Raw genomic sequence first — 24,608 nt, 5'->3', positions numbered from 1 at the left:
CAATGTATGTATGACAGGAATTTCAAAAGAAATTTCAAGGACATAAATACTAACAATGATACAAAAAATTGATAAGTCACTAGAATGATCAACATTAAGACTTAGCCTAGCAAAATACAACAATAAAACTTAAAAATACTCTTTGGAAATAAAATAATTACATCCAAATAAATCACTTATTAAAGACCATCATGTCATCAGACCTTTTTAACAGCAACTATTTATGTCAGATGAGACGCTTACTCAAAGAAAGAATGTGAATTGAGTATACTCTATTTTAATAAATTGATTTTCAAAATAAAGCAAAATTAAAATGATCAAAATGCAAAATTCTAGAGAATTTTATTCCCATGAGACTTTTCTAAAAAACCCACTAAAAATTACTTTTAGATTATGGAAATAATTAGAAAGATATATTTTAAAAACATAAATATTCAAAAACATTGCATTTGGAACTAAGAATAAACTATGGTTATGTGGGAGAAATTGCATATCATAGGGATTTGCTCTGATTAAACATATTAAATTATTAAAAAATAAGAGGGCAATGGGAAGAGCATGTCAAAATATATAATAAGAGTTACTACTTGGGAGTAAATGATATTACCTCCAGTTCTCTGATACGGGAGAGGCTCGAGTAAGCTGATGGAAGTTGATTAGATATTTTCAATCTTCTTACCAGAGCACCAGTAGAAAATAATTCTTGAGAGGATATCAGAAAAATGATGTTAATATTAAAGTAAACAGGAATAAAAATGTAAAACTCCTTAAAACAAACCATATATTAAAATATGATACGCTATTCTCCATCTAAAGGGAGATATTCCTAAAATGTGATTGAAGGACAAACCAAAAAATAATGAATGAATGAATGAACTTGTAAGAGAGGGAGGGAATAGGGTAGTGAGAACAGGGAGAGAGCTTACACTCCTTTAAATGTACCCTCATTTCATGGACTTGAAACTATGAAAATATTTTATATAAAAATGTATTATTAAATTTTTAAAAAGTTTCTAAAATTTAAAATGATTCATTAAGTGAACAAAACCAAGGCATGTACTTGCAGGCATAGAAAAGGATTAGTGTAAGTCATTTGAAACACATTAATTTGATAGTGCTCATTAATGGATTGTATTGAATTATAGGAAGGACTGCAAAATAAAATTTATACTGTTTTTGGTAATCATATTACCAGTGGTAGTTGTCAGTTTTATAATTTTGATTCACTGTGTGTAGTGTGGGATAAAATTAATGAGCAATTATGTGATATTTTAATTCTCGCATTTCCAGTGTTCTTGACAACTGGAATTTTTCATCACTGAAGGGAGTAGATGAAAATAAAAGATGAAAGAAGTTATATAAAAATCTTGTAAAGTATCCACATGATTTTATTACTTATTTTATCACAGATATAGTTCTTGAACTATCCAATGAAGAAGATAAAAAACAACAAATAACTCAAAAACAGTGAGTATGCTTAATTTCCAAATCATGGCCATGTCACAAGGAACTAGGGCATTTGAAGATGTTACTGATTTCAAATCTGATGCAATAAATGTCTAAGTCTGGATCAACTTAACAAATCTGATAGCAAGGAATGAGCACTAGTTTGGGTCAAAGAATTCAAAATACATATTTAAAGAGGCTTTCGTGGCCAAAACTGAGGCAATTTGTAAGCCAAGAAAAGTCATAACAAGAGATTTAGAGCTTCAAAGTGTATTACATCCATGATTTGACGATCATTCATGAGAGATTCATCACTAGTGATGAACTCATTATTTAACCAACTCATTTTAATTAGTTATAATTAATTAATTAGCTCATTAATTTTAAGACAGTTAAAAAAGGAAAAGAACCATGAATTTATCCTTCCCTTTCAAAATGGACTGTATCATGGGTAAACAAAGAGGTAAATGAGGTAAACAAGGCAAAGAGGTTAAGTGTCTCTTTAAAGAATAATTTCAGCTAATAAATGAAAAAGTAATAACAGAAATATATATTTCAATTCTGCAATGTATATGCCATTGCATATGTATATGCTAATGTATGTATATTTTATATGACTTTTGACAATCTTTAATGACTTAACAGGCTTCCCTTGTAGTTCAGTTGGAATCTGCCTGCAATGCAGAAGAATTGGGTTCAATCCCTGAGTTGGGAAGATCCCCTGGAGAAGGAAGTGGCAACCCCACTCCAGTATTCTTGCCTGGAGAAACCCCTGGACAGAGGAGCCTGACCGGCTATATACAGCCCATGGAGTTGCAAAGTGTCAGACACAACTTAGCGACTAAACCACCACCAATGACTTAACAGATCCATAGATGTTATTATCACAAAATGAGAGGCAACTTGATATTTATGACTTGGATAAAATAACTTAACATTATATCTAAAGTAACAACACCAAAAACCAAACCAAATCCAAAGCGATTTTAAATTAACCTAAAGATTAAATTTGACAGCTAAGATTCTGAATATCTATGGACATTACTTACAGCCTGGTTCAAACAAATAAAATGTAAACATATATAAAAGATCATTGACACTTATGGTACAACTGAAAATGTGAACTGTTGCATATTGGATGATGCTAAGAAACCGCTGTTAAATTTTCAGACGTTATCACGCTAATGTGAGCCTATGTTAATGAAGTCTCATATAATTCTTTTTTGCAAGTGAAACTATATACTATTTGATATTTTATTTAAAAAAAAGAGTGTGGAACGTAGGTGGGAAATAGAATGGAACAGGTTTGGCTTTGCACTGGGCACAGCTGGTTGGTGGTATGGGTTCCTTCTACCGTTCTGTCTAATCTTGCACGTGCTTGATGTGTTCCATAATTAAAAGTCAGAATAACACTAAGCTAACACGCTGCCTTGGGGCACAGCAGAGCACAGAGCTAGCACCCATGGGGCACATCCCATCTCCTCTTCTTCCTGGGCCTGCACTGGGATATTTTTATCTCTTTCTCCAGGAACGTCTTTCCATCGTATATGCCATGTTTGCCCAGGACTGCTCAGCCTCTGCTCACGGAGGCGTGAGTCTTCGATCTCATTTATGCCTTGTTATTTTTATCTGTCATTCACAGAGCTTGTCAGCCTTTCACTGTGTTTATTATAATAGAAAAAATTCCTTTCCCTTGGACCATCTGGAGTTCTTCTTCTTAATAACATTGCTTTCAACACCTACCAGCCCTGAAGTGGTTGTAAGCTTGCTCCTAGGCTAAAACAGACATCCATTTCATGGCCAAATTCTGTCAAGTCTGTTTACTTGAGCATTGTGAGATCAATCTGTTATGGGCTTTTGGTTAGATCAGTGTATTTTAATTGGCAAAGATGTGCACTTGTTTTTAAATATACCCTTGTCATCCCTAATTGCAGTGCCTCTTACTGCCCTGTTCTGGTAAACACCTGTTTTTGAAGCAGTCATTCCATCTAAATGTCAGTTACCTGTGCCAGGTGTTTCTGACAGACAACAACCAGTCACTTGGATATAAACGACCTTACAGGCTCCTCTGTGACCATGGCGCCTCCAAGGATTTAAAAGCAAAAGTTGACTTATTTGTCAATAACCTAAAATCATGAAGTTATCTGTTCTGAATATGAGCTCAGTTCTACTAAGCCAAGTAGATCGGTGAACAAGAAAATAATTAGCTTGTAGAAAACAGAGAAAATAGTGCCATAATTTCTAAGTTTTTAAACGAAGCTAGTGGTATGTTTTTGTTAGGTTTCAGAAGCAATTTGATCCTTTAACAGTGAGGATTTTATTCAACTTTGCTGTATTAAAGTATGTTTTTGCCAGGATTACTCAACTTCAAGATCCAAGAGAATTAGAAAATTAAATTTCCAGGTATATTAAGCCATGAACATGGCTAACTTAAGATGCACATATCATTGCAATTGATCCCTTTAATCATTTCAGCACATGTTCCTCCTCTCTGATGACCTCGGCGATTTTGTACATGGCCAAAGTCCTCACAATATTTACATGGAGTTGCTAAGCCCAAGGGGCAACCTCATATGATATTCCCTAGAGCAGGGCCCCCCCAAGCTCTGGAATCTAATGGCTGATGATCTGAGGAGGACCGATGTAATAATAATAGATATAAAGTGCACAACTAATTATTAAAGCTTGAATCTTCCCCAAACCATGCCCTTCACCCTCAGTCCATGGAAAAATTGTCTTCCACAAAACCAGCTCCTGGTGCCAAAGAGGTGGGGACCACCGCCCTAGAGTATGTAGCAAGCAGTGAAAGCAGCGCCCCCTGGACGTGTGCGAGGCGGTGGCACTATTGTTGAGAACGTATAGAAGCAAATAGCTAGAAAATAGCCGCGCTGTGCTAAGTCACTTCAGTCGTGTCCAGTTGTACGCGACCCCGTGGACTGTAGCCCACCGGGTTCCTCTGTCCAAGGGACTCTCCAGGCCAGAAGCCTGCATGGACTGCCATTCCCTTCTTCAGGGGATCTTCCTGACCTGGGGATCGAACTGGCGTCTCTTACACCTAACCTGCGTTGGCAGGCGGGTCCTTTACCGCTGACGCCACCTGGGAAGCCCACACAAATAGCAGTAGATATAACCTTTGTCTCCCTCCAGAATCCACACGTTGACGCCTCAGCCCTCAGTGTGATGGTGTTAGGAGGTGGGCCTTTGGGAGCTGATTAGTTCCTGAGGGCAGGGCCCTCATGAACAGAATGAGTGGGTAACAATTTCTCCTGTTCACTGCGTGAGGACCCGTAAGAAGACGGCTTCTATGAACCAGCAGGCAAGCTCTCATCGAAGTCACCAAATCTGCCAGCCCTTGATCCTGGACGCCTGGAGCTGCTTATAAACCATCTAATCTGTGGTTTTTGTGAGAGTAGCACAAATGGGATAAAGCTCCCCATCATGGAACAAGCCATTGTTCCAAGTTCTACAAAATCACTCGGAAACACTTTAAAATGCACCACCTCCTCCACTGGTGAATTATATTTGAACTTCACAGCACATTTTCTTTTTGATTAGAAACATGGATTTTTTGAAACAAACTTAATTAAAGGTAAAATATTTCTGTAGCCAAGTAAGAGATGTGATATTTGCACTATAAAGATTCCTGTTTAGAAGTAATCGTTGGTTTGTTTTCAAGGCTGTGAGGGGAATAAGGTAGAAATTTAAATAGCAAGCTTGTAGAGGTCAAATGTAGCCACAGGCAAAGGAGATGTGAAGTTTAAAAGCTTCCTTGCTACACTGAGCTCCAAAGCTCTTATTTTTAAGAGGATTCTAAAGTTGGCAATCAAATTTCCCCATCCTTAAATAAAAACCAGTGAATTTAATAATGTTCTTAACAATAAATATACTAGAGCAGATGTTTTGTCTGCTTTAGAGCTGAATAATATGATCACAAACCCCCAAGAGAAAGAAGGGAAACACGTCTAGGAAGATGTTTTTGAACAAGAGGACTTGGCTCTCCTTAGGCATATTTCCTTTAGCTTCACCAAAAAAGTTACATCTATTTCAGGTACTTAAAAATATTCCTTTTGGCCAATAACTTTTCTCATTTCCCGCACATGTTCACAAGCTCATGTATCTTTTGGTTGCATCTCAACTTTGTGGTTTTCTGTAGTTGGGTAAACCTGTCTGATATAGAGTATCTTCAAATGTCCAGCATGATAAAACTGAAGTGTCTGCCGCATGCGCCTCTGAAAGGGGGGAGAAAAGCACATTTCTTTTATGTTTTCATTATCTTAATGATGATCAGAACTGCTGCTTGTTGGCCAAGTTCATGACAGAATTCCTACCTACCTTCCATGCTACTAAATGTTGCCTGCCTTTGAATGAAGACAACCTGTAACACATCAGTCATGCTACTATATAGCATGTATCCACATTTTCTATAAACTATGGCTCTAAGAGTAAAACCAAATATAAGATTTTCAATTGCTTAGGTAAGAGTAAAAAATGCTAATAAGTGTGCCCAGAATTAGTGAAACCCTGTTCAGTCAATGCCTCTGACCTTAACATCCCCACATTGAGAAAGCAACTTTCTTGCCCTTCCGCTTGCTTTCAAAGATAATAGAAATTTCTTGATATGGAATAAAATGACCTTTACAATTTGGTTCTATTTTTTTTTTTTGGTCCATGTTTCTGAGACTATGGAGGAATAGACTTCAGCATAATAACAAGAAAGCATTTAACACATTATACAAAACTGGAATTTGTGCCTCTCCTAGATGGTGGGTTCTCTCTCAGTGGATAACCACTTGGCGTTACTGTTTCAGATGTGACAGACATGCAAATGAAAAAATAGCATAAGAGTTAATAGATTTCCAAGATTCAAATCACAGCTTCCATACTTACTAGGTTCATGCACTGAGGCTTTTTACTTTCACGTATTTATCATCATCATACTTGCTTCATAAAATGCATGAAGATAAAATCAGATACCATACACAAGTAGGATAATCATAATCTATCATCCAAATTAAGTTACTTTTGAGATTGAAGAGGAGATTATTTTATTAATAATTATGTCAAGACAACAGGTGTTCTATCCTGGACATTCTGCAAATAAACATTTCAAAAATTGCCTCGCACAAACAAGTTGATGAATAGATGTTAGCTCTTATTATTGTTGTGTTATTCCTATTGTCTTTTTCATTGTTGTCATGAAAGAGATGACCTTTAAGGTTTCTTCCCAACCTTGAGATGTTAAGATTTACTAATGAATAGTTGTCATTTGCAGGCCCTGGTGAACCCAGTACTAAATGGTCCAGCTCAGGAGGGAGCTGAGAGAGAGAGATGAATGCTAAGTGTGAAGAAATATGTTTATTTCCAGAATCAATTTGCTTTGTCTTCAGAGCACCAGCTAAGCATAAAATGGAGAATACCTCTGTCAAATCTGCAAAGGAGATCACTCTATCAATTCAGCAACTTTCTTTCTTCCCATCAAGTTTGTATCATAAAAGCCAAGTAAATTGTGTTGATGTTCTCTGTTATGACATGCACTGACATGATGGATAGGAAGCAACCTTTATGTTGCATAAGAGCAAAGAAAATAATAGTCCCTCACAGCCAGTGGAGAGTATCAGGTGATGGGATCTCTCTGCATCTCTGTAGGGGCCCAGAAGCACTTCTGTTCTTGCTTCTTCCCAAGCTAGGAAGAAAAATGATGAAGTCACATTTTTACAAGATAGGATGTAGAGAGGGAGTAGGTTCATACTTTTTACTATATTGTTGTTAAAAAATAAATTTTCATGAAAGGTAATATCAAGATTCTCAGACATAAATTGAACATATGTTAAAGATTTAATTCATTAAAGAAATAAGGGGACTAGCAGATGTCAAACCTGGTCAAAGGAAAATCCAAAAGGACAGGCACATGTGTAGATCAAGTCTGCTGAAATGAAGGGGCAAATGAAAGGCAAAGCTGACTCCTTCCTCAGTGGGAGAGGGAAGTCAGCTGAAGTCCTGACAGACTGAATTTACAAGTCCACAGACATGAATACTGTGTATTGTCCTTGGTGTCTACAACTAACAGGGCTAGTTGGAAGACAGCCCCCAAAGGGTCAGAATCAGTTAACTCTGAGCTCTTGACTCTGGGCTGGAAAATTATAGCCACGGCCCGGTCACCTGTGTTTGTAAATAAAATTTGATTGAAACCCAACCATTTGTTAATATACTGCTTATGCTAAGTGGCAAAGTTGAATAGATGGAACCTTATGAACGGTAAATCTAAATTATTTACTATTGGGCCCTTTAAGGAAATGTTTCCTGGCCTTTGGTAAAGAAAATACATAGGCTTCTACTAAATCATGAATCTTCTCCTATATTCTATAATGGTGAAAAGAGAACTTAGGAACTAGATAAATCTGGATCTGAATCTTAACTCTGTTATTTAATAAATGTATCATTAAAGCAAGTTGCGCAAACTTCCACATATTCAGTTATTAAACAACATAAAAACATTATCTCTTATTAAATAAGTATGATAATGAGTCTATTGTATGATTATGATGAGGGTGAACCAAAACAGGAAGTATAAAGAGGATAGTAGAATTTTCATATAGAAAGTAGTAGAGGGTTCAAAAACTATTAATTTCCATTTATCATCATCTATGTAAATTCATCCATATGGCCCAAAATACCCGTAATTAATTCCCTTAAATGACTGGGCTTCTCATCAAAAGACTGTGGGCCATTCATGCGGCCCAACACAGAATCTAGCCATCACACTGCTCTTCGGGATGGTAAGGAGCGGCCTGGTGTCTAAGCAGGCACAGTGAACTGGGGGTTTGGGGATTAGAGACTCAGCCCGGGGAGCCTGGAAAACTCTCCCATCTCTCGGGTTGTCAATTACTTTATCTCTACAGTGAGAGTTCTGGATTAGAGGCAGAAAACTGGTAGGATCCTTCAAGATGAAGTCCTGTGACGTGATGCCACCATAGCCCCTTCTTTCATTTCACAGTTGGGAGCGTCAAGTTTGGGGTAAAGAAAAAAGGTAACAGGAAGCTGTGGCCATACAGCGGGCAAGTTTTTCACATAATGCTGTTATTTTTCTTTTGTTTTCTGGCAGGCATTCCTTTCGACTGAAGGTGTCTGAAATATTCTGTTATCCATCTGCTCTGCTTCTCAGAGAGCTAACAGAGTTTTGCACACAGTGGCACTTAATTAATATCCAGTGGAGATAGAAATACTTCTTTAATGATTATTGTCATTAACTATTTTTCATAGCATTCCTGGGGAAGCCCTGGCAGTATAATTGCCTTGGCTTTACAGGTGAGAAATCCAAAGCCCAGAGAGGCTGAACCCACACAGTTCAGGAATCACAGGGCTGGGAATAGAATTCACCATCTTAAACCCTGAGAATCTGTTCACACAAAATTATAACCAGAGCCTGCTACAGGACTGAGACCCCTGGGGAAAGACATCTCCTGGAAGACCAGAGCTTTACATCCAGCCCACAGCGCTGCGCAGAGCGGCCTCTGGGAAGCCACGTATTTCTCACACAGCACATTTTCTCAGCCCTTGTGATGATTTGTACTTAAAAAATATTTTGGTGATTTTAGATACCTGTTAACGTAGCTTTCTAATTCTTGGGTAAAACATCTAAGTTAAAGACATGCCCTAGTAATGAATTTAGCAGGTTTAAAGTACTGGTAATTAAGAAAGTATGTAGAACAAGAAGCATGATTTATTTCACTCACTTATTCAACAAATATATATTGCACGCCTACTACCTGTCAGGCACTGATGCAGACATTGGGAATACAGCCATGACCAAAATCTGTCTCCCGATAGAAATTACAGTCCAGTGGGATACAGAAAGTATGTAAATAGATATAAGGTTAGTATTAACAAATGCAATGAAGAATCATAAAATAAGAGTAGGAAAAGAAAGCAGAGAGAGCGTAGGGAGTTGACTGTGCTTATGTAGATTGTCAGGAAAGGCCTTTCAAGGACGGTGACACTCAAGAAGAAGCCTAAATACAGTGAGGAGGTGATGCCGTGACTGTTGAGGACCGTCCGGGGCCTTCCTGGACCAGGGCTCCCCCCTACGCTCCGCTTTAGCGCCTCTCTAAAGTGCCAAGGTAGCGTTCCATGCACGTTTCCTGAGTTCTTTCACAATTGTGAACGTCCCTCCCAAATGGAGGATGTGGACTACTTGTGACCTTGAGCATGTAGCCCCAGGCCTCTTGGAGATTAAGGAGCGATACTGTGAACCCCTGTGACAACACCCTGTTCCTCAGCGCAGCATCAGTCAGCCGGAGGATTGTGCAGGAGCTGACCACTCCCCTCCTCATCGTTTCAAAACGCTCTGCCGACACCTTTCAGGGAGCTCGGGAATTTTTAGAGTGTGAGCAGTCGCTCTCCTTGCCTGGGTCAGCGATGAACCTTTCTCTTCTCTGAGCTCTGATGCTCCATTTGTTTGGCCGCGCTGGGTGCCGGGCAGGCTCCCCGGGCAGCTCAGCAGTCAGGATCCACCTGCAGTGCAGGAGACGAGTTTGATCCCCGGGTCGGGAAGGTCCCCTGGGGGCGGCACGGCAACCCGCGGCAGTGTTCTCGCCTGGAGAACCCCGTGGACGGAGCGGCCTGGCGGGCTGCAGACCCTGCGAGCCGGACTCCCAAGCGTCGGCCGCGCCTGAAGCGGCGGAGCGCACACGCACGTGCGTCAGGCACCTGAGCGTGCGCGGGCGGCGCTGGAGAGATGCCCAGGATTCATCGCGCCCGAGGCCTCAAGGTGCCGCGTGCTCCCGGGACGGCAAGGAGGCCAGCGAGCTGGCGCGTGGCGCGGCGGGGGCGTCCGGAACTCGCGGCGGACCGCGAGCCCAGCAGGTCGTGCCCGGGAGTCTGAACAGCGTCCCGAGCGAGAAGAGGCAGCGCCGCCGCTCGAGGCGGAGCGCGGACCTGCTCTGGTGCGCGGAGATGGCGCGGGGCAGAAGGGCGGTGGGGTCCAGAGCAGGGGCCGTTCCGAGGCTCGGCTGAGGCGGAGGTGAGGTGTCTCAGGGTGGCCTTTGCAAACGGTAGACAAAGTTTAGCGATGGGATGTATTTCGAAGATAAAGCCAACTTATTTTCTAAAGGATTAGATGTGACAGACAGAGGGTCGCAGATGAGAGCAAGCTTTTTGGCTGAGCACTCAAGTGCCTGGTGATGCAGCGTGTTAGTTTTGGATGAGTTCAATTTGAGATGTTTGAAGTCTAACTGAAACTGTTCAGTAAAAGCAGGATTTGGAGTCTGGGGTTCAGAGAAGTTGGGACTAAATACATTTGTGGAGCAATCAGTATAAAAAGTTCTTTCAGGCTGTTCAGTAACATCTTAAACTCTTGGCCAACCTGGTAGATGATGTTTAAAGCCAGAGACTTGGTCAGGACCACATCAGGAGAGTGTAATTAGAGACGCAGCTCTGGCCTTGTGGTATTTGGATGCTGAGAGGTGGGAGAAGATCCATTCAATCAACTGAGAAGAAAAAGCAGATGATTCTGAGACCCCAAGAGACAGGTGAGGAGTATCTGAAAGAGGTGTGGTTGCCAGAACCAAATGCCATTGAGATTCAGAATAAGAGGAGGAGGGACTGTTGAATCGGTCATGTGGACTTCGGTAAGGAGACCCTTTTTGATTAGATTAAAATGATGTTAGTGGAGAGGTGGGAATGAAAAACTTACCAGAAGTCACTCAAAAATGAATTAGAGGACGGACGTTGGAAAAAGCAGATATTTTTTCAGAATTAATAAAAAAGTATCAGAGGAAGAAATAGCATGTTTTAATGAGAAGATAGTGCATCCTGCTTAAAGGCTGATGGGAAGAATGCAGTAAGTAGCGGCTGCCAGGGAAAGGGAGGTCTTGCTGGGGTAGTAAGTAGTGAAACTTTAGAGACTCAGTGGAGTAGAGATTCCTGTGGGCTTAAACATTCGCTGGATGTGTTACCAGGAGAGAGCTAGAAACAAAACAGGTAAGAAAGGGGGACGCTTGAAGTTGCGGCTTGTTAATAAATGAGGTCCATGGGAGGAGGAGGAGGAGGTTATCCGCTCCTGGTGTGTTATACCTACTCCTTAAGTTATCCCCAGAGGACACTGTTAGTTCTGCTTTATTTTCACCACAAACACTCAAAAGGTATATAACTAGAATATAAAGAATGAAGTAAGTCAGAAAAATAAAAATAAATATTGTCTATTAATGCATATATGTGGAATCCAGAACAATGGTAGAGACGACCTTATTGGCAAAGCAGAAATGGAGAACAAACATATGGATACCAAGGGGGAAATGGGGTGAGATGAAATGGTAGATTGGGATTGAGTGCATACACTATCGGTACTGTGTGTAAACCAGACAACTGAAGACAGCCACTGCCTATCCCAGGCGGTGCGTCCCAGGGCTCTGTGGTGACCTCCATAGAGGGAAACCCACAAAAGAGGGGGTGTGTGTATATATGTGTGTGTACAACTGATTCGCTTTGCTGCACAGGAGAAGCTAACCCAGGGAGCAGGAAACACCACCCGCTCCAGGATTCCTGCCTGGAGACAGTCCATGAGATTGCAAAGAGCCAGGCATGACTGCAGCAGCTTAGCACACACAATGCGTAAAGTAACACAACTGTGTGTGTGTGTGTGTGTCTGTGTGGGTGTCTGTGTGTGTGTGTCTGTGTGTGTGTCTGTGGGTGTGAGTCTGTGTCTGTGTGGGTGTGTGTCTGTGTGTGTCTGTGTGTCTGTGTCTGTGTGTGTCTGTGTGTGTCTGTGTGGGTGTGTGTCTGTGTGTCTGTGTCTGTGTGGGTGTCTGTGTGTGTGTCTGTGTGTGTCTGTCTGTGTGTATGTGTGTATGTGTGTCTGTGTGTGTCTGTGTGGGTGTGTGTCTGTGTGTATGTGTCTGTGTGTGTCTGTGTGTGTGTGTCTGTGTGTGTCTGTGTGTATGTGTCTGTGTGTGTCTGTGTGTGTGTGTGTGTGTGTCTGTGTGTGTGTGTGTGTGTGTGTGTGTGTCTGTGTGTGTGTGTGTGTGTGTGTCTGTGTGTGTGTCTGTGTGTATGTGTGTGTGTGTGTGTGTGTGTCTGTGTGTGTGTGTGTATGTGTGTGTGTCTATGTGTATGTGTCTGTGTGTATGTGTGTGTGTGTCTGTGTGTCTGTGTGTCCATGTGTATGTGTCTCTGTGTGTGTGTGTGTGTGTGTGTGTGTGCGCGCGCTCAGTGGTGTCCAACCCTTTTCAATGCCGTGGACTCTAGCCTGCCAGGCTCCTCTGTCAATGGGATTTTCCAGGCAAAAACACTTCTATAAATATTAATTTTATTCATTTTCTAAGTCATTTTGCTTTACCTTGAAGAAGAGAAACTGTTGTTTCACTGACACAAATCGGCAAGATCTAATTTATGGCAAGAAATACTCCATTGAAATGCTGTGCTGTAGTGTGGGAAAATGTAAATCTTTTTCACAGTTTTCACCAAAGTGAAATAAAATTGATCTCTGAGAAAAAGGTATATATCTAGGAGAAAATTTAAATTTAACACCATTTTTCTCTATGCAGAAGTTGTTCTTTATGTATTCACAGCATTCTGCAATAGAAATGGGTCGGGGGGAGGATAATTTCCAGAACAGAGGCTACGTGTTGAGTCCAGGGCACAGGTGGATGGGCTGGTTTTAGAGCTGCAGGCAGCTCACCCATTCCAACCGAAGGAAAGTGGTGTCTGCGGAGAGAAAAGAGGAAGGTTGGTAAGCTTAGGAGAGGCGCAAGGACTTGGAAGCCCCGTTTTGCTTGCGGTTTTCTCAGTGAGAGGAGTAGCGGGCCTCCTGAGAAGGCAGCGTGAGTTGAGCGTGGAAACAGCAGGATGGCTAGGCACCCTGAGGGCCCGTGAGTCTCTCGGTCATAAATTTAAAGGAAGACCAGCCGGCACATTCATGTGAACTGCAAAATTGGGGTTTTCTGTTGAAATAAATTTTTTTATTGAATTCCTACTTCATCTTTTCTTGTTTACTACCATCCAACATAATATCTCCAGGCAATGAGGAAAGGATTTTATTTACATGAAAATTGGATGATAAAATTAGGCAGCCCACATCTTCTCCTTTCTGGAAGCAAATTGGCTCTGTACTTAAACTAATTCCTTTGCTTCAATTGAAGAATGTTTTAGACGCACTGTTTCTTCTACAGATATGCATGCTAACAGGATTTCATTTTATGTTTTGAGAAGAAATAACTTTTATGTTTTGTAAGTCATAGTACTCATTATGTAAAATGGAGAAGAACCAGCTAAAAACATAAGGACATAAAAGTCATCAATGTTCCTATCAACCAGTGATAGTCACTGGTTGTGTTTTAGTGCATTTCTTCCTAAGAGCGCCTAGATAAAGAGATTTATTTCTCTCCCTATGGGCACTATTCTTTAAAAGCTTTATCTATAATTTTTGTATGTAGTAATATATCCCAATGTCTTTCAAGGTCATTCTTCTAGCATACGATTTTTAACACATTCTTTTCTGTGATAGTCCCAATGATATTGTGCACAGTTTTTTCATGGAACTGACAGATTGATTCTAAAATTCAAATGGAGGAGATGAAGTGTAAGAATGTCCAAGAACATTTTGAAAAAAAGAAAAGCAAGAAATATATATTCTTTAACAATGCATTTCTAAAGTACATGTTTTATTGCAATATTAGTGCTTCTACAAAATGACATTTCTATAGGAAAACATACTGAAGCATTCCTTCTAATAATTCAAATTTAGAAATCACTGAAGTGTTTTTCAATAGGTGACCAGGTAAATGAACAATAATACATAATTTAAAAGACACAGTTTCCAAAACATATTGACCAGTGAAAAAATATAATTAAATCATAGAAATAATTTTTTAATTAAATAAGAACAACAAAACTTTGTATATTTAAGTGCATTTAAAATAAAATCTACAAGGATACATGCCAAACAAATAACAGAGATTATCTGTAAGATAAAAATGGGATCTGGGGAAGAACAAGTAAAAACTTATTTGGGAAACATTTGCATTTTTTACTGTGTATAATTGTCATAAATATTTATATTGAGGATGTGGTATTTATCATTTATCAATTATTTATGTAGATATTTACATAAATAGTATATATTACAAAGCATCAAAATAGAAGTATTAGCAAAAGCAGAATTCATTGGCAAAGTTTTGGAGCTTGCTGTCATCTGAGATAGGTGTGTTTTTGTATGGGACAATGGAGGTCTTATCGAATGAGTTAAGTTGAAGTTAAGGTGCAAAGGATCAACAAATACTGGGCAAAAATATCAGAGACATAGGAAAAGCATGCATGAAAGCTCAGAGGCAGGAGAAAGCATTGCGTGTTTGGGGAACAGAATGAAGAGTAGCCGAAGCATCAAGATTAATCAGGGTGATAACACAGGGCGAGGATGATGAAATCTGCACTGGTCCAGTCAGGAAGGGCCTTGCAATCCGTGCTAAGGTTTGGAGATCATGTTAGAGAGCAGTAAAGAATTTTTAAGTTTAGGGGTGACACAGTGTGACTTCTTAAATTTAAAACATTTAAAAATTTTAAAAAATCTCATGTGTGCCTGAGAATGGAGACTGGACTGGCAGACAGCATATTAGATAAGGGGGACCTGTCTATGCATAGCGGTCCCGGCGAAACAAGACAAAAAATGGACAAGGGTGGTAGCAAGGGAAACAGAAATGACTGGATTAACAACGAATATTCATGAATGGGGGATTAACAGAAATTGCTGGTAGGTTGGCTCTGAAGGAGAAAACAACCGAGCTTTATGCTTTAAAGCAGAGGCATGGAGTTCCCTGGTGGCCCAATGGTTAAGAATCTGCCTGCCAATGCAGGGACACAGGTTCCATCCCTGGGTTGGGAAGATCCCCTGGAGAAGGGAATGGCTACCCACTCCAGTATTCTAATATGTTGTATGTGACAGTATATATAGTATATTATACTGTATATACATAATGTATATATAATATACTATCATTACTGATAGCCAGCATGATGTATATTATTTCCATGGTACTTATTCATTTTCTAGGTGGAAGTATGTATGCTTTGACCACTATCTCCCTGTTTCCTCCACTCTTTACCCCTTGACAGCCACCATTCTACTTTCTACTTTTTCAAGTTCAGCTCTTTTAGATTCCACATATGAGTGAGAATATACATAATATTGGGGCTTCTATGGCAGTGTTAAGGGCCCACCCGCCAGTGCAGGAGATACGGGTTTGATCCCTGGGTTGAGAAGATCCCCTGGAGAAAGAAAAGGCAACGCACTACAATATTCTTGCTTGGGTAATCCCATGGATAGAGGAGTATGGTAGGTCTCTGGGGTCACAGGGTTGGACATGACTTAGCGACCAAACAGCAACAACATGTATAATAATTGTCTTTCTCTGACTTTTTTCATTTAGTATAAAGCCCTGAAGCTTTATCCCTGTTGTCACAAAAGACAAGATGTTCTTTTTATGGCTGAATTATATCCTTCTGACTGTATGCAAGTGTGTATGTGCAAATGTGTATCCCATTTTCTTTATCCATTCATCCTTTCAATGGCCACTTAGGTGGTTTCCATGTCTTGGCTACCGTGATGTTACAATGAACCTAGACAGTTCATTGTAATCATATGTCATTGTCAATCATAATCTCTTGAGATTATGATTTTGTTTATTTCCAATATGCACACAGAAGTGGAACTGCTGTATCATACAGTAGTTCTATACTTTTTTTAGGGAAACTCTGAACTGTTCTTCATGCTGGCTGCACCAATTTACATTTTCCACCAACATTGCACAAGTCTTCACTTTTCTCACCAGCATGTTATCTCTTATCTTTTGATGATAGTCATTCTAATAGAAGTGAGGTGATATCTCATTGTGGTTTTTATTAGATTTCCTTAATGATTAGTGATGTTGAACATTCTTTTCACATACCTATGAAATGTTTTCTTTGGAAAATATTTATTCAAGTCTTCTGACCCTTGACTAATAGGATTTTTTTTTTTTTTTGCTATTGAGTTGTATGCTTTCCTTACATACTTTGAATATTAGTCCATTATTAACTATGTGTTTAGGAGAAGGAAATGGCAACCCACTTCAGTATTCTTCCCTAGAGAATCCTATGGACAGAGGAGCCTAGTGGGCTGCTGTCCATAGGGTCACACAGAGTCAGACACGACTGAAGCGACTTAGCATGCATGCATGCATTGGAGAAGGAAATGGCAACCCACTCCAGTGTTCTTGCCTGGACAATTCCATGGATGGAAGAGCCTGGTGGGCTGCCATCTATGGGGTCGCATAGAGTCGGGCACAACTGAAGCAACTTAGCAGTAGCACAATCTATGTGTTTGAGAACATTTTTCTCCATTCCACTTTTCATTTTGCTTATTGTTTTTCTTTTGCTGTGCAGAGGCAGAGGATTTTCAGTTTGCTGGGGTGACACTTGCTTACTTTTGCCTTTGTTTTTTATGCTTTTTGTATCATTCTCGAAAAAAATCACTGCTAAGACCAAGGTCAGGGAGCATTTTTTTGTCTGTATTTTCACCTGGAAATATTATATTTTGGTGTCTTACATATGTCTTTCATTCATTTTGAGTTAAGTTTTGTAAATGGTGTAAGATAGGTCTAACATCAGTCATAAGAATAGTCAATTTCCTGACATCATTTATTGAAAACACAATCTTCTTCCCATTCTTGGCACTGTTGTCAAATATTAGTTGACTATATATGTGTGTTCAATTTCATTACATTGATCCATATGTCAGTTTTATGCCAGTAGCACATTCTTTTTATATTACAATTTGGTAATAAAACTTGATATTAGGAATTTTGATGCCTCTAGTTTTGTTTTTCTTCTTTATTATTGTTTCGGCTATTCATGTTCTTTTGTAATTCCATACAAATTTCAGAATTTATTTTTACATCTGTGAAAACTGCTATGGAAATTTTGGTAGGAATTGTGTTGAATCTGTAGATTATTTAGGGTAGTATGGACATCTTAGCAATATTCTGATTCTCCATGAACACAGAATATCTTTTTATTTATTTGTGTATTTAATTTCTTTCTAGAATGTCTTACTAGTTTCAGTGTATAGATCTTTTGCCTCCTTGATTGAATTTATTCTTAAGAATTTGATTTTTATTTTGCTGCTATTATAAGTAGAATTATTTTATTTCTGTTTCAGATAGTTCATTGTTAGTATATAGAAACACAACTGATTTTTGTATATTAATTTTGTATTCTGCACCTTTACTGAATTCATTAATCAGTTGTAATAGTGTTTTTAGGACCGGACATGGAACAATGGACTGGTTCCAAATAGGAAAAGAAGTATGCAAAGCCTGTATGTTGTCACCCTGCTTATTTAACTTATATGCAGAGTACATCATGTGAAATGCCAGGCTGGATGAAGCATAAGCTGGAATCAAGATTGCCAGGATAAATATCAGTAACCTCAGATATGCAGATGACACCACCCTTATGGCAGAAAGCAAAGAGGAACTAAAGAGCCTTTTGATGAAAGTGAAAGAGGAGAGTGAAAAATCTGGCTTAAAACTCAGCATTCAGAAAACTAAGATCATGGTATCTGGTCCCATCACTTCATGGCAAATAGATGGGGAAACAATGGAAACAGTGAGAGACTTTATTTTCTTGGGCTCCAAAATCACTGCAAATGGTGACTGTAGCCATGAAATTTAAAGACACTTGTTCTTGGAAGAAAAGTTATGACCAACCTAGACAGCATATTAAAAAGCAGAGACATTACTTTGCCAACAAAGGTCCACCTAGTCAAAGTCATGGTTTTTTCTGTAGTCATTTATGGATGTAAGAGTTGGACTATAAAGAAAGCAGAGCACCAAATAATTGATGCTTTTGAACTGTGGTGTTGGAGAAGACCCTTGGACTGCAAGGAGATCCAACCAGTCCATCCTAAAGGAAATCAGTCCTGGATATTCATTGGAAGGACTGATGCTGAAGCTAAAGCTCTAGTACTTTGGCCACCTGATGTGAAGAACAGACTCCTTAGAAAAGACCTTGATGCTGGGAAAGATTGAAGGCAGAAGGAGAAGGGGATGACAGAGGGTGAAATGGTTGGATGGCATCACCGACCAATGAACATGAGTTTGAACAAGCTCAGGGGGTTGGTGATGGACAGGGCAGTCTGGCATGCTACAGTCCAGTGGGTCGCAAAGAGTCAGACACAACTGAGCGACTGAACTGAACTGAAATCGTGTTTTAGTGGAGTCCTTAGGATGTTTTACTATATAAATTTGTGTAATCTGCAAATGGACAATTTTACTTCTTCCTTTACAGTTTAGATGTCTTTTATTTCTTTCTCTTATCTGATTCATCTACCTAAGACTTCTGGTACTATGCTGAATAAGAGTGGGCATATGTGTGTTGTTCCTGATATTAGAGGAAAATTTTCAAACTTTTCCTGTTGAATATTATGTTAACTGGGCTTCCCAGGTGGTGCTTGTGGTAAAGAACCTGCCTGCCAATGCAGAAGACATATGAGACTGAGGTTCGATCCCTTAGTCAAGAAGAACCCCTGGAGGAGGGCAGGCAACCCAGTTCAGTATTCCTGCCTGGAGACTCCCATGGACAGAGGAGTCTGGGGGGTGACAGGCCATGGGGTCACGAGAGTTGGACACGACTGAAATGAAAGCACACACACACGTAATGTTAGCTATATATTTGTTATATATATGGCCTTTATATATTGAGGTATGTTCCTAACATACCCCAATTATTGTGAGTTTTATCATGAAAAAGTGTTGAATTTTGTCATATTCTTTTTTCTTCATCAGTTGAGATGATCATGATGTTTACATTCGTATATGTGAACCTTCCTTGTTTCCCAGGGATAAATCCCATTTAAACATGGTGTATGAGCCTTTCAACTTATTGTTGAATTTGGTTTGCTAGTATTTTGTTGAGAATTTTGCATCTATAATCAGGGATATTGGCCTTTTCATTCCTTGAAGCGTTCTTACCAGACTTTAGCATCAGGATAATGCTGGCCTCATAAAATATTTTGGAGTTCCCGTCTCGTCAGCTTTTCTCAATTCCTCTTTTTCAAACTTCAGTTTCAAAAATTCTGATATTGAATCTTCTTTTACTATTTGATAGAATTTACCGGTGAAGCCATCTGATTCAGGATTTTTCTTTGATGGAAGGTTTTTGATTTCTGATTCAATCTCCTTACTTGTTATTGGTGTGTTCAAATTTTATATTTCTTCATGATTCAGTCTTGAAGTCTTGTATGTATGTCTCTAGGAATTTATCAATTTCTTCCAGACTATCCAATTTTTATTGATATAATTGTTAGCAATAGTTTCTTTAATCCTGTGCATTTCTTTGTATCATCTATGATATCTCTTCTTTTATTTTTTATTTTACTTACTTGAGTCTCCTTTCATTATTTCTTAGTTTAACTGAAAGTTGGTCTGCTTTTGTCCATCTTTAAAAACAGATTTTAGTTTCATTGATTTTTTCCTATTGCTATTCTGGTCTCTCTTTCATTTTTCCTGCTCTTTGTAATTTGCTTCCTTCTGCTAACTTTGTTCTCCTTTTCCTTTTTCCTTGAATTGTGAGGTTAGGTTGTTTACTTTAAATCTTTCTTTCTTCTTAATGTAGGAGTCCATCATTTAAAACTAGTGAGTCCCATATGTTTTGGTATATTTTGTTTTCATTTCATTTGTCTCAAGATATTTCTTTTACACCAAGTCCTGTACATATGAACACGTTCCATTCCTAGAGCTAGCTTATGAATCCAATTTGCTTATAAGTCCAACAAAGTTAGCCTCGATACCAACTAACGCAATTGGCTATATGGTACTGTACTATAACAGGTTTACATTATCTTTCATGCAAATAATACATAAGGACGATCAAACACACAGACAAAAAAAGAGAAAATATTTTTAAACTTACCGTACTTGAAAAGTACGGTAGAGCGGCTGCTTCCCAAGTGGTACCCATGGTGAAGAGTCTGCCTGGGAATGCAGGAGAGGCGAAGACAAGGGTTCAGTCCCCGGGTCGGGAAGATGCCCGGAGCAGGAAATGGAAGCCCACTGCAGTGTCCTTGCCTGGAGAATCCACGCGCAGAAGAGCCTGGCGGGCGGCCGCTCATGGGTCGCAAAGACGGAGCGCACACACGCCACAGAGCTCCAGCTGGCGCCCGGGGGCGGGCGTGAGTCAGCGGGCAAGAAGAGCGCTGCCTGGAGGAGGGCGCGGGTGGGGGCGACGGCGGGGCTGCTGGGCTGTCGGCACAGACGGAGGCCAGCCGCAGCGTCACTCACACCTGACGCTGATGGCACAGGCTGGTGCTCCTTGCTGGCTTCAGTTCTATATATGCTATTGGAAAAATGATCCAGTGATGTCTGGGACCAGCTCTTTTTCTTTTTCATCATAGTTGACATGGTAACACTGAATTGCATTCTGACAACCTTCGTGCGTAGTTCTGCATTCAGGTCCTGCACCGCAAAAGCTAACAGTGCCCATCAAAGAAAGAAAATCGCTTGCCATTCCCTGCATCGTGAATCTCCAGTTCTTCAGCCATACCAGCTACACCGCTGCCTTTATGCTTGCTTCCAGACATCCTGGGCTTGAGACAAGGACACTGCAACACTGCACTGTACTCAGGACTGTGCAGTAAGGCACACAAATGCACAGCCACTTGTAGAGGATGCACGCATGCGACACCAGACACGTGAGTGAACAGATGCGACTGGGCAGGCGAATGCATGTGTGTATCTTTGATACTTCGCAACTTGGAGGTTCGTATGTACGGAACTTGCTGCATTTTCCTTTTGATTTATTCTTTCACCCTTTGGTTGTTCAATAGCAGGTTGTCTAACTTCCATATATTTGTGAATTTTCTGATTTTCCTCATGTTATTGATTCTTAGTTTCATACCATTGTCAGAAAAAAACTTTTTATGATTTCAGTCTTCTTAACTTTGCTAAGATTTGTTTTGTGAGCTAACATGTGATTTATCACGGAAGATATTTCATGTATACTTGAGAAAAATGTGTAATATGATGCCTTGGGATGGAATGGTCTGTATATATCTATTAGGCTATTTAGTCCAAGGTTTCCTTATTTCAGTGTTTCCTTACTGACTTTTTTGGTCTGGATGTATTGCTATATAATGAACTTAACATTCAAAAACCAAAGATTATGGCATCCAGTCCTGTTACTTCCTGGCAAATTGATGGGAAAACAATGGAAACAGTGAAAGACTTTATTTTCTTGGGCTCTGAAGTCACTGCAGATGGTGATTGCAGCCATGAAATTAAAAGACACTTGGCCCTTGGAAGAAAAGCTATGACCAACCTAGACAGCATATTAAAAAGCAGAGACATTACTTTACCAACAAAGGTCTGTCGAGTCAAAGCTATGGTTTTTCCAGTGGTCATGTATGGATGTGAGAGTTGGACCATAAAGAAAGCTGAGTGCCGAAATTTGATGCTTTTGAACTGTGGCGTTGGAGAAGACTCCTGAGAGTCCCTTGGACTACAAGGAGATCAAACCAGTCCATCCTAAAGGAGATCAGTCCTGAATATTCATTGGAAGGACTGATTTTGAAACTGAAGCTCCAAAACTTTGGCTACTTGATGCGAAGAACTGTCTCATTGGAAAAGACACTGGTGCTGGGAAAAACTGAAGGCAGGAGAAGGGGATGATAGAGCGTGAGATGGTTGGATAGCATCACTGACTCTACAGACATGAGTTAGAGCAAGCTCAGGGAGTTGGTGATGGATATGGAAGCCTAGCGTGCTGCATTCCTTGGGGTTGCAAAGAGTTGGACACGACCAAGCAACTTAACTGAACTGATTGCTGAATGTGGGATATTCAAGTCCCTTACTGTTTTTATATAGCTGTCTGTTTTTCCTTCAGGGTTGTACTTGTCTAGCATATTTAGACACTTCAATGTGAGTACCTATGTACTTATAATTGTTATATACTCTGAATTGGCTCAGTTATAGTTATATAATGATATCTTGGTGTCTTATTATAGTTCTTTACTTCTGTTTTGTCTGATATAACTACCCCAGCTCTTCTTTAGTTTGCACATGTACTAATATCTTTTCCTATCCCTTCAGTTTTAGCCTATGTATGTTCCCTGGAGTGGGGAATGGCAACCCAGTCCAATATTCTTTGCCAGGAGAATACCATGGGCTGAGGAGCTTGGCAGGCTACAGTCAATGGGGTTGCAAAGAGTTGGACATGACTGAGTGACTAATCCACACATATCCTTAAAGCTGAAGTTGGTTTCCTGTAGATAATGTATAACTGGAAAAGGTGTTTTCATTCCAGTCTCAAAGAAGGGCAATGCCAAAGAAGGTTCAAACTACTGCACAATTGCATTCACTTCACAAGCTAACAAGGTCATGGTCAAAATCCCCCAAGCTAGGCTTCAACAATAGGTGAAACAAAACTTACAGATGTAAAAGCTGGTTTTAGAAAAAGCAGAGGAATCAGAGATCAAATGGCCAACATCTGCTGGATCATAGACAAAGCAAGGGAATTCTAGGAAAACATCTGCTTCATTGACTATGCTAAAGCTTTTGACAGTGTGAATCACAACAGATTGTGGAAAATTCTTAAAGAGATGGGAATACAGGACCACCTGATCTTCCTCTTGAGAAATCTGTATTCAGGTCAAGAAGCAACAATTAGAACTGGACATGGAACAACAGACTGGTTCCAAATTGAGAAAAAAGTGTGTCAAGGCTGCATATTGTCACCCTGCTTACTTAACTTATATGCAGAGTACATCATGAGAAATGCCAGGCTGGATGAAGCATAAGCTGGAATCAAGATTGCTGGGAGAAATATCAATGACCTCAGATAAGCAGATGACACCACCCTTATGGCAGAAAGCAAAAAAGAACTAAAGAGCCTCTTGATGAAAGTGAAAGAGAAGAGTGAAAAATCTGGCTTAAAACTCAACATTCAAAAAACTAAGATCATGGCATCTGGTCCTATCACTTCATGGCAAATAGATGGGGAAACAATGGAAACAATGAGAGACTTTATTTTCTTGGGCTCCAAAATCACTGCAGATGGTGACTGCAGCCATGAAATTAAAAGATGCTTGCTTCTAAAAAGCAGAGACATTACCTTGCTGACAAAGGTCCATATAGTCAAGGCTATGGTTTTTCCACTAGTCATGTATGGATGTGAGAGTTGGACCATAAAGAAAGCTGAGCACCGAAGAATTGATGCTTTTGAACTGTGGTGTTAGAGAAGACTCTTGAAAGTTCCTTGGACTGCAAGGAGATAAAACCAGTAAATCCTAAAGGAAATCAACTCTGAATATTCATTGGAAGGAGTCGTTCTGAAGCTGAAATTCCAATACTTTGACCACCTGATGTGAAGAGCCAACTCACTGGAAAAGACCCTGATGCTGGGAAAGATTGAAGACAGGAGGAGAAGGGGATGACAGGGGATGAGATGGCTGGATGGCATCACCAACTTAACGGACATGAGTTTGAACAAGCTCTCGGAGATGATGAAGGACAGGAAAGCCTGGCTCGCTGAGTCCACAGGGTCGAAAAGAGTTGAACAAGACTGAGTGACTGCACAATGACAACAGCAGATAGTGCATAATGGGATTTTTTAAAATCCATTCAGCCTCTCTCTACCTTTTGATTGGACAATTTATTTCATTTACATTTAATGTCAGTCAGTCAGTTCAGTTGCTCAGTCATGTCCAACCCTTTGTGACCCCGTGAATCGCAGCACTCCAGGCCTCCCTGTCCATCACCAACTCCTGGAGTCCACTCAAACCCGTGTCCATTGAGTCAGTGATGCCATCCAACCATCGCATCCTCTGCCATCCCTTTCAGTGTAATTATTGATAATACGTACTTATCATGACATCTTATTGTTTTGTGGCTAAATTGTAGTTCCCTTCTCTTTCTTTTGCTGTCTTTCTCTATAAATTGTTGGTTTTCTGTAGTGTTATCTTTCATCATCTTCTCTTCATTTTTTTGGTGTATCCACTGGAGGTTTTTGACTTGTGGTTACTATGAATGTTACATAAAGCATCTCGTAGATAAAAGTCTATTTTAATCTAATAGCAAGCAGCAAAACCTGGGTCCGGGTTAGCGGTCCACCAATGGGCGGGACTGGGAATCTGGCTTCAC

The 24,608-nt window shown here is 40.0% G+C and overlaps 1 long non-coding RNA gene across 1 annotated transcript in view; it reads right to left on the bottom strand.

Annotated features, from left to right (window-relative positions):
* Window positions 1-486: 486 nt before the first annotated feature.
* LOC110137849 (uncharacterized) overlaps window positions 487-24,608 on the bottom strand; it is a 78,348-nt gene continuing 54,226 nt past the window's right edge. Inside the window, exon 3 of the long non-coding RNA XR_011485231.1 lies at window positions 487-702. This is a non-coding gene — a long non-coding RNA (uncharacterized lncRNA). The remainder of the gene's footprint in view (window positions 703-24,608) is intronic.

This window comes from Odocoileus virginianus, chromosome 32 (genome assembly GCF_023699985.2).
Source record: "Odocoileus virginianus isolate 20LAN1187 ecotype Illinois chromosome 32, Ovbor_1.2, whole genome shotgun sequence".
Taxonomy (NCBI): domain Eukaryota; kingdom Metazoa; phylum Chordata; class Mammalia; order Artiodactyla; family Cervidae; genus Odocoileus; species Odocoileus virginianus.
Note: the sequence above shows the minus strand (reverse complement) of the source record. Positions and strands in the feature narration are given on the sequence as shown.